At 28.8% G+C, this 11,939-nt stretch overlaps 2 long non-coding RNA genes across 2 annotated transcripts; both read left to right on the forward strand.

Annotated features, from left to right (window-relative positions):
- Window positions 1-3,170: 3,170 nt before the first annotated feature.
- On the forward strand, window positions 3,171-3,775 carry LOC137807027 (uncharacterized). The gene is made up of 3 exons (XR_011080462.1): window positions 3,171-3,311; window positions 3,454-3,525; window positions 3,644-3,775. It is a non-coding gene; the product is annotated as an uncharacterized lncRNA (long non-coding RNA).
- Window positions 3,776-3,935: 160 nt separating this feature from the next.
- LOC137807028 (uncharacterized) lies at window positions 3,936-4,280 on the forward strand. Its single transcript, XR_011080463.1, has 2 exons — window positions 3,936-4,077; window positions 4,158-4,280. It is a non-coding gene; the product is annotated as an uncharacterized lncRNA (long non-coding RNA).
- Window positions 4,281-11,939: the final 7,659 nt, after the last annotated feature.

Below are 11,939 nucleotides of genomic sequence, written 5' to 3' on the forward strand. Positions count from 1 at the left end.
GGAAGGTTTACTACATAAAAAAATATTAAATAAAAATTAAATTTTAAAGATAAAAAATAATTAGTCACTATTTTGACTAAATTAGATATTATTTTAGAGAAAAAAATTATTAATATCTAAATATTTTCCATTATTAATAAATATTTTTTAAATTGATATATATATATATATATATATATATATATTTATTTATTTTATTTTTTAAAATATTGATTTTTTACATTGAAATAAAGAAAATAAAGAACTATCATTCTAGTTTGTAAAAGTGTAAATAAATGTCACATTAATTATTGAAATAAAAAAATTAAATAAGCTTCTAAAAATTTATCAAAAATTCTAACCTTAATTACTTGTTATCATTTGACTTTTAAATATATGTTAATATTATCCATTAAGTAGTTGCTTTTTGAATTTCATGCCAATATAATAATGTATTGTAATATATATATATATATATATATATATATATATATATATACCATAGAGATTTATTTCTTTATTAAAAATTCAAAAACTAATATGAAACAATTTTCTCTTATAATTTATAATAATAAATTTACTTATTTGATGTACATAATTTATATTCTTATTTTTTAATTATATTTTAAAATTAAAACAAGAAATAGAAATAAATTATCTAAATATTAAAAAATATCGCCAATATTTCAACTGTACATATTATAAACTATCAACTATTTTCTTACTTTTTTAATTTTATTTTCTTAAAAATATAGAAACTAAAAATGCCTATTTCCCATCAGTGATATATATAGTGAACAGAAATTTTTCATTTTATTTTTAATAATATTTTAGAAATACAAAATATTAATGTAGAAAATGAAAAAAAATATAAAATAACAAAGCAAACAAAGAATAAACAGAATATTCATTATATATAGCGTTAGTTAAAGACATGTATGTGTGTCAACTCTTTTCTTATAAAAATAAAAAATTATTATTATAATAGTTATTAAAAATAAACATATTATTAAATTATTGATTATATATAATGTTAATGAAAAATATGTGGGTAAGCATGTGTGTCAATTTTTTCTCACAATAAAAAGATAAAAAATTATTATTATAATAGTTACCAAAATGAAAAATATTAATAGATTATAAGAGAATTTATAAGAGGTATATTTATTGTATAAGTAAAAATTTTATGGTAAGTAAATAGTTATTGGAGTTTAAGAAAATAATTACATAAAGAATAAAATAGTAAAAATTTGTATGCATAAAAAAAGTAGTTAATAAAGAAATCTTTTTAATTAATGTTATAGATTATAAATAAATTACAAAAAAAAAATCACAAGTTGTTTTATATATTTTATTTTATTGTATAGATTTTTTTTATCCTAACTAATTATTTAAGTTTTAAAAAATAATTAATTTAAAGGCAAAATGGTAAAAAATTGTATGTATAAAAAAATAGGAAAAACCTTTATTAATGTTAGTGATAAAACTTATCCTATTATTGTACAATGTATAATAAATAATATATTTAATTGTATTTTTAAAAATATATCTATCTATAAAGAAAAGGTTTAAACAATGTAACAATATAAGCTAACATGTTTTTAGTTTTCATGATTAAAATTATAGTTTAGTCTATATATAAAATATTTTGAGGCGAAATGTTTTTCATTTTTGTTTTCTAAAAGTGTTGATATATTTGAGCAATTTTATTTGAAAAAAATAGAAGAAAAAAAGAAAGTTTTTATAAAAGTTAAAATTAATTTATTATAAACTAGTTTTTGAAAGCTTTATCCACATTTTAACTCGTTTTTAAACTTTTAATATAATTTCTTTTTCTGAATTTCGTTGTAGAGAGAAATTTTTCAAATATACCCATATTTCAAGTGTTTTACTTTACTTTGAAAGGGTTGATATCGCAGGGAAGATGGGGAGGGTGTGAGTGTTGAGACTCAATTTTGAGATGAAAACAGAGAAAGACCCAAAAACAAAGGAACGCAATTTTGGCATGATATTTTCAATTTTCTGAGTTTTGAGACTCCACAGCAATGGCTGCTACTGTTGCCAACCCTCTTGCTTTTCTCCAACAAAGGTTTCTTCTTTCCGCAAATAATCAATGTACTCATTGTGTATTTCTGCCTGTTCTCGGAGATGCCAACTTCATTTCTTTGGCTTCGGAGGACTTTTAGATTCTCAAAAACTTTTTTAATGTGCTATTTGCTGCTTGACCCTTCAATTGATTTTTGTTTTCCTTTTCAGTTTTGGCATTGGATGAGTATAGTAAGGCATTTTGCCTATGTGTGAGATTCTCAACATTAATGTGTCATGCTGTTTTTTTAATGTGAATTTTATACTGCATCTGATGTGATTCCATCTTGCTTAATTTCTCATTTTTGGGATTCACCAAGTGTGCATTTTCTTATATTTTACTTCATCTTTCTATTTCTTATAAAATGTGTCTGTGGAAACGGTTTCAGATTATATTGTTGGCAATGATAGGGTTGTTAGTTATTGTACACTCACTAGTTTCTTCCCTATTTCCTTGATTTTCTGTTTATCATCGATGCTGTACATATTTGTTGCATCATGGTAGTATAAATTAGATAACAATTTGGTGTCTTTTTTGTTACTGAGCCATTAACCTAAATATAGGTCATCCTAAAGCTTCCTATATTAACAGTGAGTGACTTATGCAACAGAACTTCTTGCATTGTTATTGTGTGTTAGTTCTACAAAAAAAAGTAGGTTTCTGTTACCTTGAATGTTGAATTGATACTTGCATAACTAAAAACTCATTTTCACTCTTAAATATGTAGTATGAATTTCTGCCATGCACACAGTAAATTTCATTCCTGTTTCATAAAATTTTATGAATCACTCAGAATTTACTGCTGCAGGCTTCAGCAATAGAAATGAAACCTCTTGCTAAGCAAAGGAATCTTAAACTTCTTAATTTTTCTTGCTATATATGGTTGCTTAATTTTTTGAACTGGTTCATGGGGTTCCACATTTTGATTTGTAGGCTGGGAACCACATCATAATTGGTGGTATCACAGCTGATGCAGTTGCATTGTAATTAGGCTGATAAATTGATAGACATCAAGAAACACTTGAGGAACTCACTCTTAAAAGCTAGCTGTTAAGGGAGGAACCAAACACTTGATTACTCCACTGAGCATTCAATATGATTCGATGTGGGATTCAAGTACCCCATAGCATCCAAGTCCCTACCTTCAAATATAAACTGGAAAATTCTCTAACTTCAATTTCAGGCAACTGCATTATCTTAACGGCATAGGCTTCATACTACCAGGTTCTTCACTTAAATCATAAAAGTAAGAATTTCTGCTTGAATCAGTAACTTCTATGTTTAAAATTTTGTAAATATTTGTATTTGTATTCCTGTTTTCTAAGTACCAATAATATCCACTCCCTATCATGAATATAAGCTGAAAAACTCTCTAACGTTAATTTCAGGCAACGGCTTTCTCTTTTACTAATGGCATAGGCTTCATACTTCTAGGTTCTTAACTGACTTAAATCATAGAAGTAAGAATGTCTACTTAGAATCAGTAACTTCTAAGTGTCAAATTTTGTAAGTATTTGTATTTGTGTTTTTTTCTCTCCATACGCATTTAATGCACAATTTATTGGTTGTGTTTGTCAGGCAAAGATACCAAATATTGAGAAGTGTTTACATGTTGTTGCTACATTGGAAGCAAAGAGGGGTACTGGTGAGGTTTATTTGGACCCTGTTTTCCCATAAAGTAGTGGCTGTAGTGGTTGCTCAAGTAAAAGATATTTGTATTTTATGTCGAGGAAGAAGTGTTAGATATGAATAGCCAAATTAGCTTTTATCAGGCAACTGAAATGAAAAGATGTGCCTTTTATTCTAAGTATGTGTATCTCCCCCACCATATGTACGATGGTTGCTGTATTTTTATTACATCCTCAAGGTTTCCTCCTGATTCCTAAACTCTGAGTAAAGAGAGTATATGAAAAGGAGGGGGTGGGGGAAGGGCATAGCTGCCCTGTGTGGTACCAACCAGCCAAACTAGGTGCACTGGAGCGTACTCAAGCCTCATACCCTTATTAAAATTGGTATGTTACATGTCTATCTAGGAAGATTCAATATGTATTTGTACCAGTACATGCATGACTCACATTGATTAGATGTGCAGATGTTGGTGGATAATGTATGCATCCAGTTTAGCTGTCTTCCATGAAGCAGTTGCCAACTTGGGTTGTGAGTTTAACTGTAATTTATAACTAGTTCTATTTATTGATCGAAGAGATTCAACTCACTTCATTTTGTAAACTTTTAAGAAATAAGGGGATATTCTAGATGTTCCACACTTCCTTACGACAACAATAAGTCTTTTCCCATTAGGAAGGAGTGGCTACATGGATCAAACAGCAATTGTCTTTATAGACAAACTACTGAGTTCTTTGCTCCTTACCTTGTTGATTTTTAATTTTTGTCCATTGATATACAGATTAGTATTTAAGGATAGATATTATGATAGGCCCATAAGAAATGTATGACAAAGGAGAGGTACAAAGAGGGATATGGGTCGTGAAGGAAATGGGGGCCGACCAGATTTATGGGTGTGAGAGGAGAAGGGGACAGGTGGGGGCAAGAGCAAGGAGGGGGGAGAAAAAGGTAATGGGTAGGGAAGTAACAGAATTATTATGTGGCTGTGTTCAAGAGGAAGAAGGAGTGGTACTAATCATGCAAGGTGTTGTAGATAATTAATCTTTTGGAGGAGGCATTGACAAATTAACAATTGGTTTGGAGTTGACAAGAGAAGTTGATTCGTTTTCAGTATCTTGTAAGGGAGCTCTGCTCCAATCCACCGTTATTTTCCTGATACATATTGTAAGAGGATTCATCCTACGAGTTAACCTACTTTAAAATCGATTTCAGTTTCTTTGGTTCTATCCTTATCTGGGTTCTTATCATATTCCTCCCTTGGATATGTAGTGTTGCTGCTTGTTTCAGCATTTTAGTTTTATGAATCTCTGTATTTTTGCCTCATTATTTCTGGCTATATTTTTATGTTATGAAGTTTGTAACATATGAAAGAAAATATTCTTTATCTTTATTCATATTGGTCAAATGCTTATCCCTTAACATTCTTTTCATCACGGTGAACTAAAAACATATTTAACCATATATTTAAAAAGTCTGACACTATCAATTTCTGGCTCTTCCCCCCTCCTATATTTGATCAAATTACAATTGCTCGTGTGTATAATTGGGATATTCATCAACAGAGAATTCAACAAGCTGGTGCCTTTGGGTTCAAGACTAGCAAACCAAATTTCATACGTGTTTCTAAAGTTGGGGGCCTATGTATACATGTTACTGGTATCTATAACGTTTGGAAACACATCATGTGCAGGCTCAGTGGCATATTTTTTGTTTAATTTGTAGTACCGGTGTAAAGCTTAATTGTGTGAAGAAACTGTTATTTGAATTAAAAATCTGGGCCAGCAGGGTAGTAAAAAAGGTCCCACAGAATCATAGGCTGAACGAAATATGTGAGTGAGATGATGCGAAATGAAGGGAGAAGTCATGAGTAAATCCCTTGGTACCTGATTTAGACTATAGAAGTGGTCTAATAATACAATTTGTGGAAAGCAACGACGTCATAGGAAAGAGGTTAAACCAGGATCTTAGTCTAAGTGATCTTATGTTATGAATGGTTGAGTTAGGTAAAGTGGCACTGTTATTCATGTGCCTAAACAGGATTCGTTGTTGGGTTCTAGCTTGACACATGGTTGAATATTATATGGATAGCAGGCAAATTAATTTTATGGGCATAGACTCTTCACATGGGGACCCATAAACAACGCTGAGTGTTCTCACAAGTCAAAAGCTGTATCAGCCTTTAGAACCAGTCTTCGTTTCTTCCTTTTTCTCCCTTCCTTTTCTTTTTGTTTTTCAAGTGGCAGATACAAACTTTTCGTTGAATATCTGCAGCATTGCCCCAGCTTCTTTTCATTGCTATTACTCTTGCTATCATCATTATTATTGTTGAGAAAGACGTGACTTAACATAACCCTAAACACATTATAAAGTATGCTTTGTCCATATTCATGATCTGAGTCACTGAAATTTACGTAACATGAGGTTCATGACACATTTGATACTGTACTAAATATGAAAATAATGTAGGTGCATATCAACCTCAACATTTAATTCAAGCCAAGAGGATAGTTTAACTTGTTTCATTATTGTTACAAGGGTTTTAAGCTCGATTCTCAAACTTGTTTCATGATGAAATTGATGATACAAGTTGGGTGGTATAAAAGAAGTTTATTGAAGAGGTCCTTGTTGAAGGCATTGTGTTTAGAGTTTGAGGTGTGTGCACACTAGATACGTTGAAAATTGGTTGTTTAAAAGTTAGTGCCGGTCCAAGTTTGTGACCTATTATTTAAGCCGTGAAGTCTATCCTAGATTCTGTGTGGGTGTGATTTGCTTTGCTTTTATAGCTTCAAGCCAACTCTTGCATCAACAGTTTGTCAGATATATATTATTTATAGGGTAAGAAAGTTGACAAGGGCTTCGTGGACCAATGATATGTCACACCTTATGAACCAAAAACTTATCTAGAGCTTTTGGTTGGTGAGGCCCTTGTACCTTAAAAAATATATAATCGTTAGGGTCAATTCTATCTCTATCAAAGAACCATGCAAGGCATAGGTGTGGTTGACCTTATTAGACGGGACCTTGGCCCATTTAGAGATGCTCCAATCCTTCACTCCATTGGCACACATCCTTCACAAAAAGTCACCCACCACCTTCCCCTTCTCATCATCAATTTCCACCGTTTTTTATTTATTTTTTAGTGCAGTTTTTCTGATTCATTCCACCCTTCAAAGCCTTCATAAATGTTAGTGTAGCCCCTCCACAACAACCCCATTATGCCCATCAAAACACTTTGAATTAGTCCTTTCATGTGATTGAGGTTTGGGACAATAACCTCTAATGACAAAGTTGTTCATCTCATCCAAAACAAACCCCAAACTCAGTTTAGTTAAATCTTGGTGGCAAGTACCACTCATTCTTCAAGTGGGTCATCAAACAAAGAGGTTGATCAAGTTTTCAAATTTGAAGCTTTAGATGTTCATGTTTGTATTTGTGCAGTTGTTGGTACAAATCTATATTCTTTATTGATATATCCTGCAACAGAGTATCTTACTCAATAAACAAAAAAAATTCATATCTAAAAAGAGATTTTGAAGGGCATATGCTTCATAATCATGTCACTTTCATTACTATTACGGGAAATTGTTGAAAAGGGCAATCTGATTAGCGTGGCTTATTCTGAAACACTAACTACTCTGCTCAGATTAAATGCATACAGAAGAAAACAAAAAAATAAAAAGAAAAGAGTGGCATACGTACCAATAATGGTGTATGCTAGTGCACATATATCCAAGTTAAGATATTACTCAGAATTATATTTTATCCAAACTTTGCAATTAACAACACCCACATATTTAGGGTGTAGATAAATAATCACCCATCTATATCTTGAAAATAATTGAGACACGAAGTGACACAATATGCTTTTTTAATGTAAAAAGAAAACACTGGAATCTTTCTTAAGTTGTGATCAACAATCATATTATTTGGCGTAACTTGTTTAAATACCGATAAAGAACACACAGAACATTAACTCATCATACGCAACGACAGTGGAGTATAAAGTAACCTTCCATATACCAGTATTTGTTTATTCCTATAATGTTCTCAACAATCTATAAACCTCTTATTCATTAATAATTTATGCCCCTGAATTTTTTTTTGGATACGGTTAGTAAATGAACAATTTATGATGCTTTACATTCATACTACTTTTCTTCTACTTCTAATTATTATTGTTGACCAATTGTTTCCTAATTAAGGAATTCATTTTACTGCAGTGTTTCAAAATTGATAGTGCAGACATGTTACAATAAAGAAAGTTCAAAAATCAAATATGATTGCACCATCTCTTCAAATTATTCACATAAAGATATTTTGGGTTTTTTTTTAAACTTTTCCATATATGTAAATTAACTTGAAAGTTAATAATTAGGATTAAATATGTTTTTTCTCTCAAGATTTTTAACCAAAATTGATTTTTGTTAAATTTTAGACCTTAAGTAGTTATTAGAGTGAGTCTTTATGAGCTTTATTTTTTTTAGTAAACGAATTCAAAAATTAAAATGTTAAATTATTTCATGATAATTCATTATCGACGTGAATGTTATAATATTATAATATAAATTTATATTGAAAATTTATTTATTATTTTTTTAAAAAAAACTGTTAAGAAATATTCTCATAATTTTTTTATTATAAATATACAGAAAATTTAAATATATAAAAGATTTAAAATTTGAACTAGGTGTTAATCTAAAAAAAATATATATATTCAATCCATTTCACAACTTTTATATAAATCAACCTAGGTGAATTTATTTTCGATACACTAAATACAAGACTGATATAAACCAAACAGAAGAGGACAAATTGGCACCACTACAGCAAAAATGTATTAAGGAGTGTCAGACATTAATTCTCAAGTGCTCTGGATTAGTGTATAATGTATGGCCTATACTAGAATAAGAACCAAAGTTAGCATGGTTTAAACTACTTTAATATCGACATATCTCCATTAATTATTTAACAATGATCGTTTATATTTGGCAAAGATTTAAGAAAAGTTTTTACTTTTACTTTTTATTTCCTGTTTTTTCATTTCTTTTACTATTTAATCACGATCTATTTTCTATTCTTGAATATTTGTATAGAAAACATAGGAAAGGAAATTTTATTGCACACATATTTAGATTTTTATTTTAAAAAGCAGTTTTTGTGATTCTTCCACATCTATATATTTTCGCTCAGTTTTCTTAAATACCATAAACTGTATTACTTTTATTCTATTCCCACGGTGGGTACTCCAAATATTTTTCAATCTGGTTTTTGAATTTCAAAATTTTTGTTCCATTTTATCTCTTTAATTTATAGATGTTTTATTTTTATTCTCAAAATGAATATAACTAAAATTTAATAACAATTCTAAATCCCAATTTTCTCTAAAAATACAATCTTTCAAAAGAATTGAAACCACATTTTTTATTTTAGAAAAACTAAAAACATAAATTTCAAAGTATTTATTTTGATTAATTTATATCACGTGAATAGTTCATGATACCTTAAGAATGCATACTTCAATGTGGATAGAAAGTAGAAGGGGCTAAGTTATAGATTGAATTAGGTTGTTTCCAAGAATCTAATGATACAAATCAAGTTTATTGAATTGGATTGACTAATTAATTCATTTCAATTTATATCTAATAAATTAATCATCATTGCATTTATCTTTGAATTATTTTTAATATGAACCAAACTTGGATTATTTGATTGCATTCTTATAAAAATTTACATTTTTCATATAGCTTGTTTGAAAAAAATGTTGGACATCACACGTCTATTAAAGACAAAAACATTTTTACTGTATATAAGTGGATGCAAACTTCAATAAACCTATTTTATAAGATTAAGTTAAGTTTAAAGTCTACTTTTTAATATTGTACAATATTTATTTAAAATCTATATTAATGAAAGTTTGTTGGATTTATTATATATTTATCGTTAGATCGTTAATAAATAATAAATAGTAGATGTTTATGTGAGATGTTAATACATTTTTTTAGACCACTTTTATTTTTATTAATTAATGAATTAAGTAAATAGTTGGTATAGAAATAAATATTAAAAAATGTTGATATATATTTGTGAGAGTGGAGTAATTTATTTAAGCCTATGTTTTACTTTTACAAAAATGAAAATCCATGTAAAATGGAAATTATAAGGATATTTGATGGGTGGGTGGTTTCCAGCATGGGCATGGCTAGGAAAAGCAAAGATGCAGTCTCTAATATTTGCAGAGACGTGCACGCAATTCGATCCCTTGTGTCTCTTTCTGCTCTACGCGTTCTTCTTCTTTATTTTTTTTTACCCTCTTTCATCTTCAATTAACGTGCCATTTCCTAAATTACAAACACATTAATAGTTTAATAACAACAATAATATAAAAACATATTTATGTTGACTTTGACTTCCCAACATCCCATTCCTCATGCAGGGTGGAAACCAGGTTGTCGGTATTTTAATAGAAACTGAAATTGAAGGTTTGAAAGTTTGAAAGAGAGATTAAATTATTATGAAAATAATATAATAGTGTTTTGTGAGCGTGAGAAAACAGTATTAGAAAATGAAAAAAAAAAAAAGTATTATTTTTTTAGTTACGAGAAAAGAGAAAGATATGGAGAAGAGGTAAATAGAATACAAAATATTCCATTGCAAGAGGCGCCGCAATCATCGCTTAAGTGTTCTTATTTCTAGAAATTCCCCAACCATTCTCTCTTTTCTTTAACACCAATTTTGAATTTTCTTTTGCAAATAAATATCCATTTTAAAATCACTGTGCAAATAAATCTATACTCACTTTAATTTCCAACCTCACTAAATTTGATTGTGAAACCGACCATATTCAGTCAACAAGCTCAATTCTAACCATTTTTTCTTTTTTTTTTGGTTAAAATATGTAAGAAAGAGGGTTTTTTTTTATCATGATGGGGTTATTTTTTTTGGTTTTTATCAAAATGGGGTATGTTTAAAAAAAATTACAAATTTAGGCAAGTCGTGTCAATTTGGCACGACTTCATATGCAGAAATTGTTCCAATTAGGCACGACTTCTGTCATGTCATACTGAAGTCGTGCCAACTTGACACGACTTCTGCCCCGTCATATTGAAGTCGTGCTAACTTGGCACGACTTCTGCCTTGTCATACACGTCATATATTTTTTTTAATTTTATTGTTTATATATTGGATAGTAAGTTATGTAATGTTAAAAATTAATTTGATACATAATTTTCTAAGAGTGTTAGTTTTAAGAAACAAAAAATTGGATAATCGTGTATGGATCATGTTTGACGGTAATGTAATACAATAACTTGATTATTTGATTAATTAAAAAATGAAGAAAATTGTTATTGAATTTGGAAATAAATAGATAAATGAAAAATTATTATATTTGGAAAATAAATAGAGAATTATTGTTGTGAATTTGCAAAATAAATTGCTTGAGAAGTAATGATTTTACAGAACACGTAATGATGAGAAGAAATTAATTTTTAACATTACATAACTTACTACCCAATATATAAACAATAAAATTAAAAATAAAATTAAAAATTATGACGTGGCAGAAATCGTGTCAAGTTGGCACGACTTCAGTATGACAGGGCAGAAGTCGTACCAAGTTAGCATGACTTTAGTATGACATGGCAGAAGTCGTGCCTAATTGGGCACGACTTGCCTAAATTTGTAATTTTTTTAAACAAACCCCATTTTGATAAAAAAAAAAAAAAAAAAAAAAAAACCAAGAAAGAGAGGAAGAGAACCTCGCGGTACTATTTACCATTAAGAATTTAATTTTTCAAATTCTGAATTTTCAACACGTGAAGAAGTGAATGAATCTAGTTGGATAAATAATGTTGGGAGGATTTATTTGGTTTTTTCTTTAAAAGGTTTAATATGAATAAAATCAACCAATTGGAGAGCGTGTAAAAAGTTAATGTTGATATCCTAAACCATTTAATTAACATGTAGCTCGATTAGACTAGTTAATCCTAGTTGACTTTTTTTAAAGAGTTTTGATAATGATAAAATATTTAAATTCTAGTTATTTATTTTATATATATATATTAAACATTTTAAATGTGTGTTTTATTCTAGTTGGAGAACAACTAGACCATTCAATGTATAATTATTCTTAATGATAATATATATATATATATATATATATATATATGTTCATATACTTGTATATTTATTTAAATATTTATCTTAAATAAATAAGTTGTAACAAAAAAAAAAATTAAGATATGTTATA

The sequence above is a fragment of the Phaseolus vulgaris genome, chromosome 3 (genome assembly GCF_000499845.2).
Source record: "Phaseolus vulgaris cultivar G19833 chromosome 3, P. vulgaris v2.0, whole genome shotgun sequence".
In the NCBI taxonomy this organism is placed as follows: domain Eukaryota; kingdom Viridiplantae; phylum Streptophyta; class Magnoliopsida; order Fabales; family Fabaceae; genus Phaseolus; species Phaseolus vulgaris.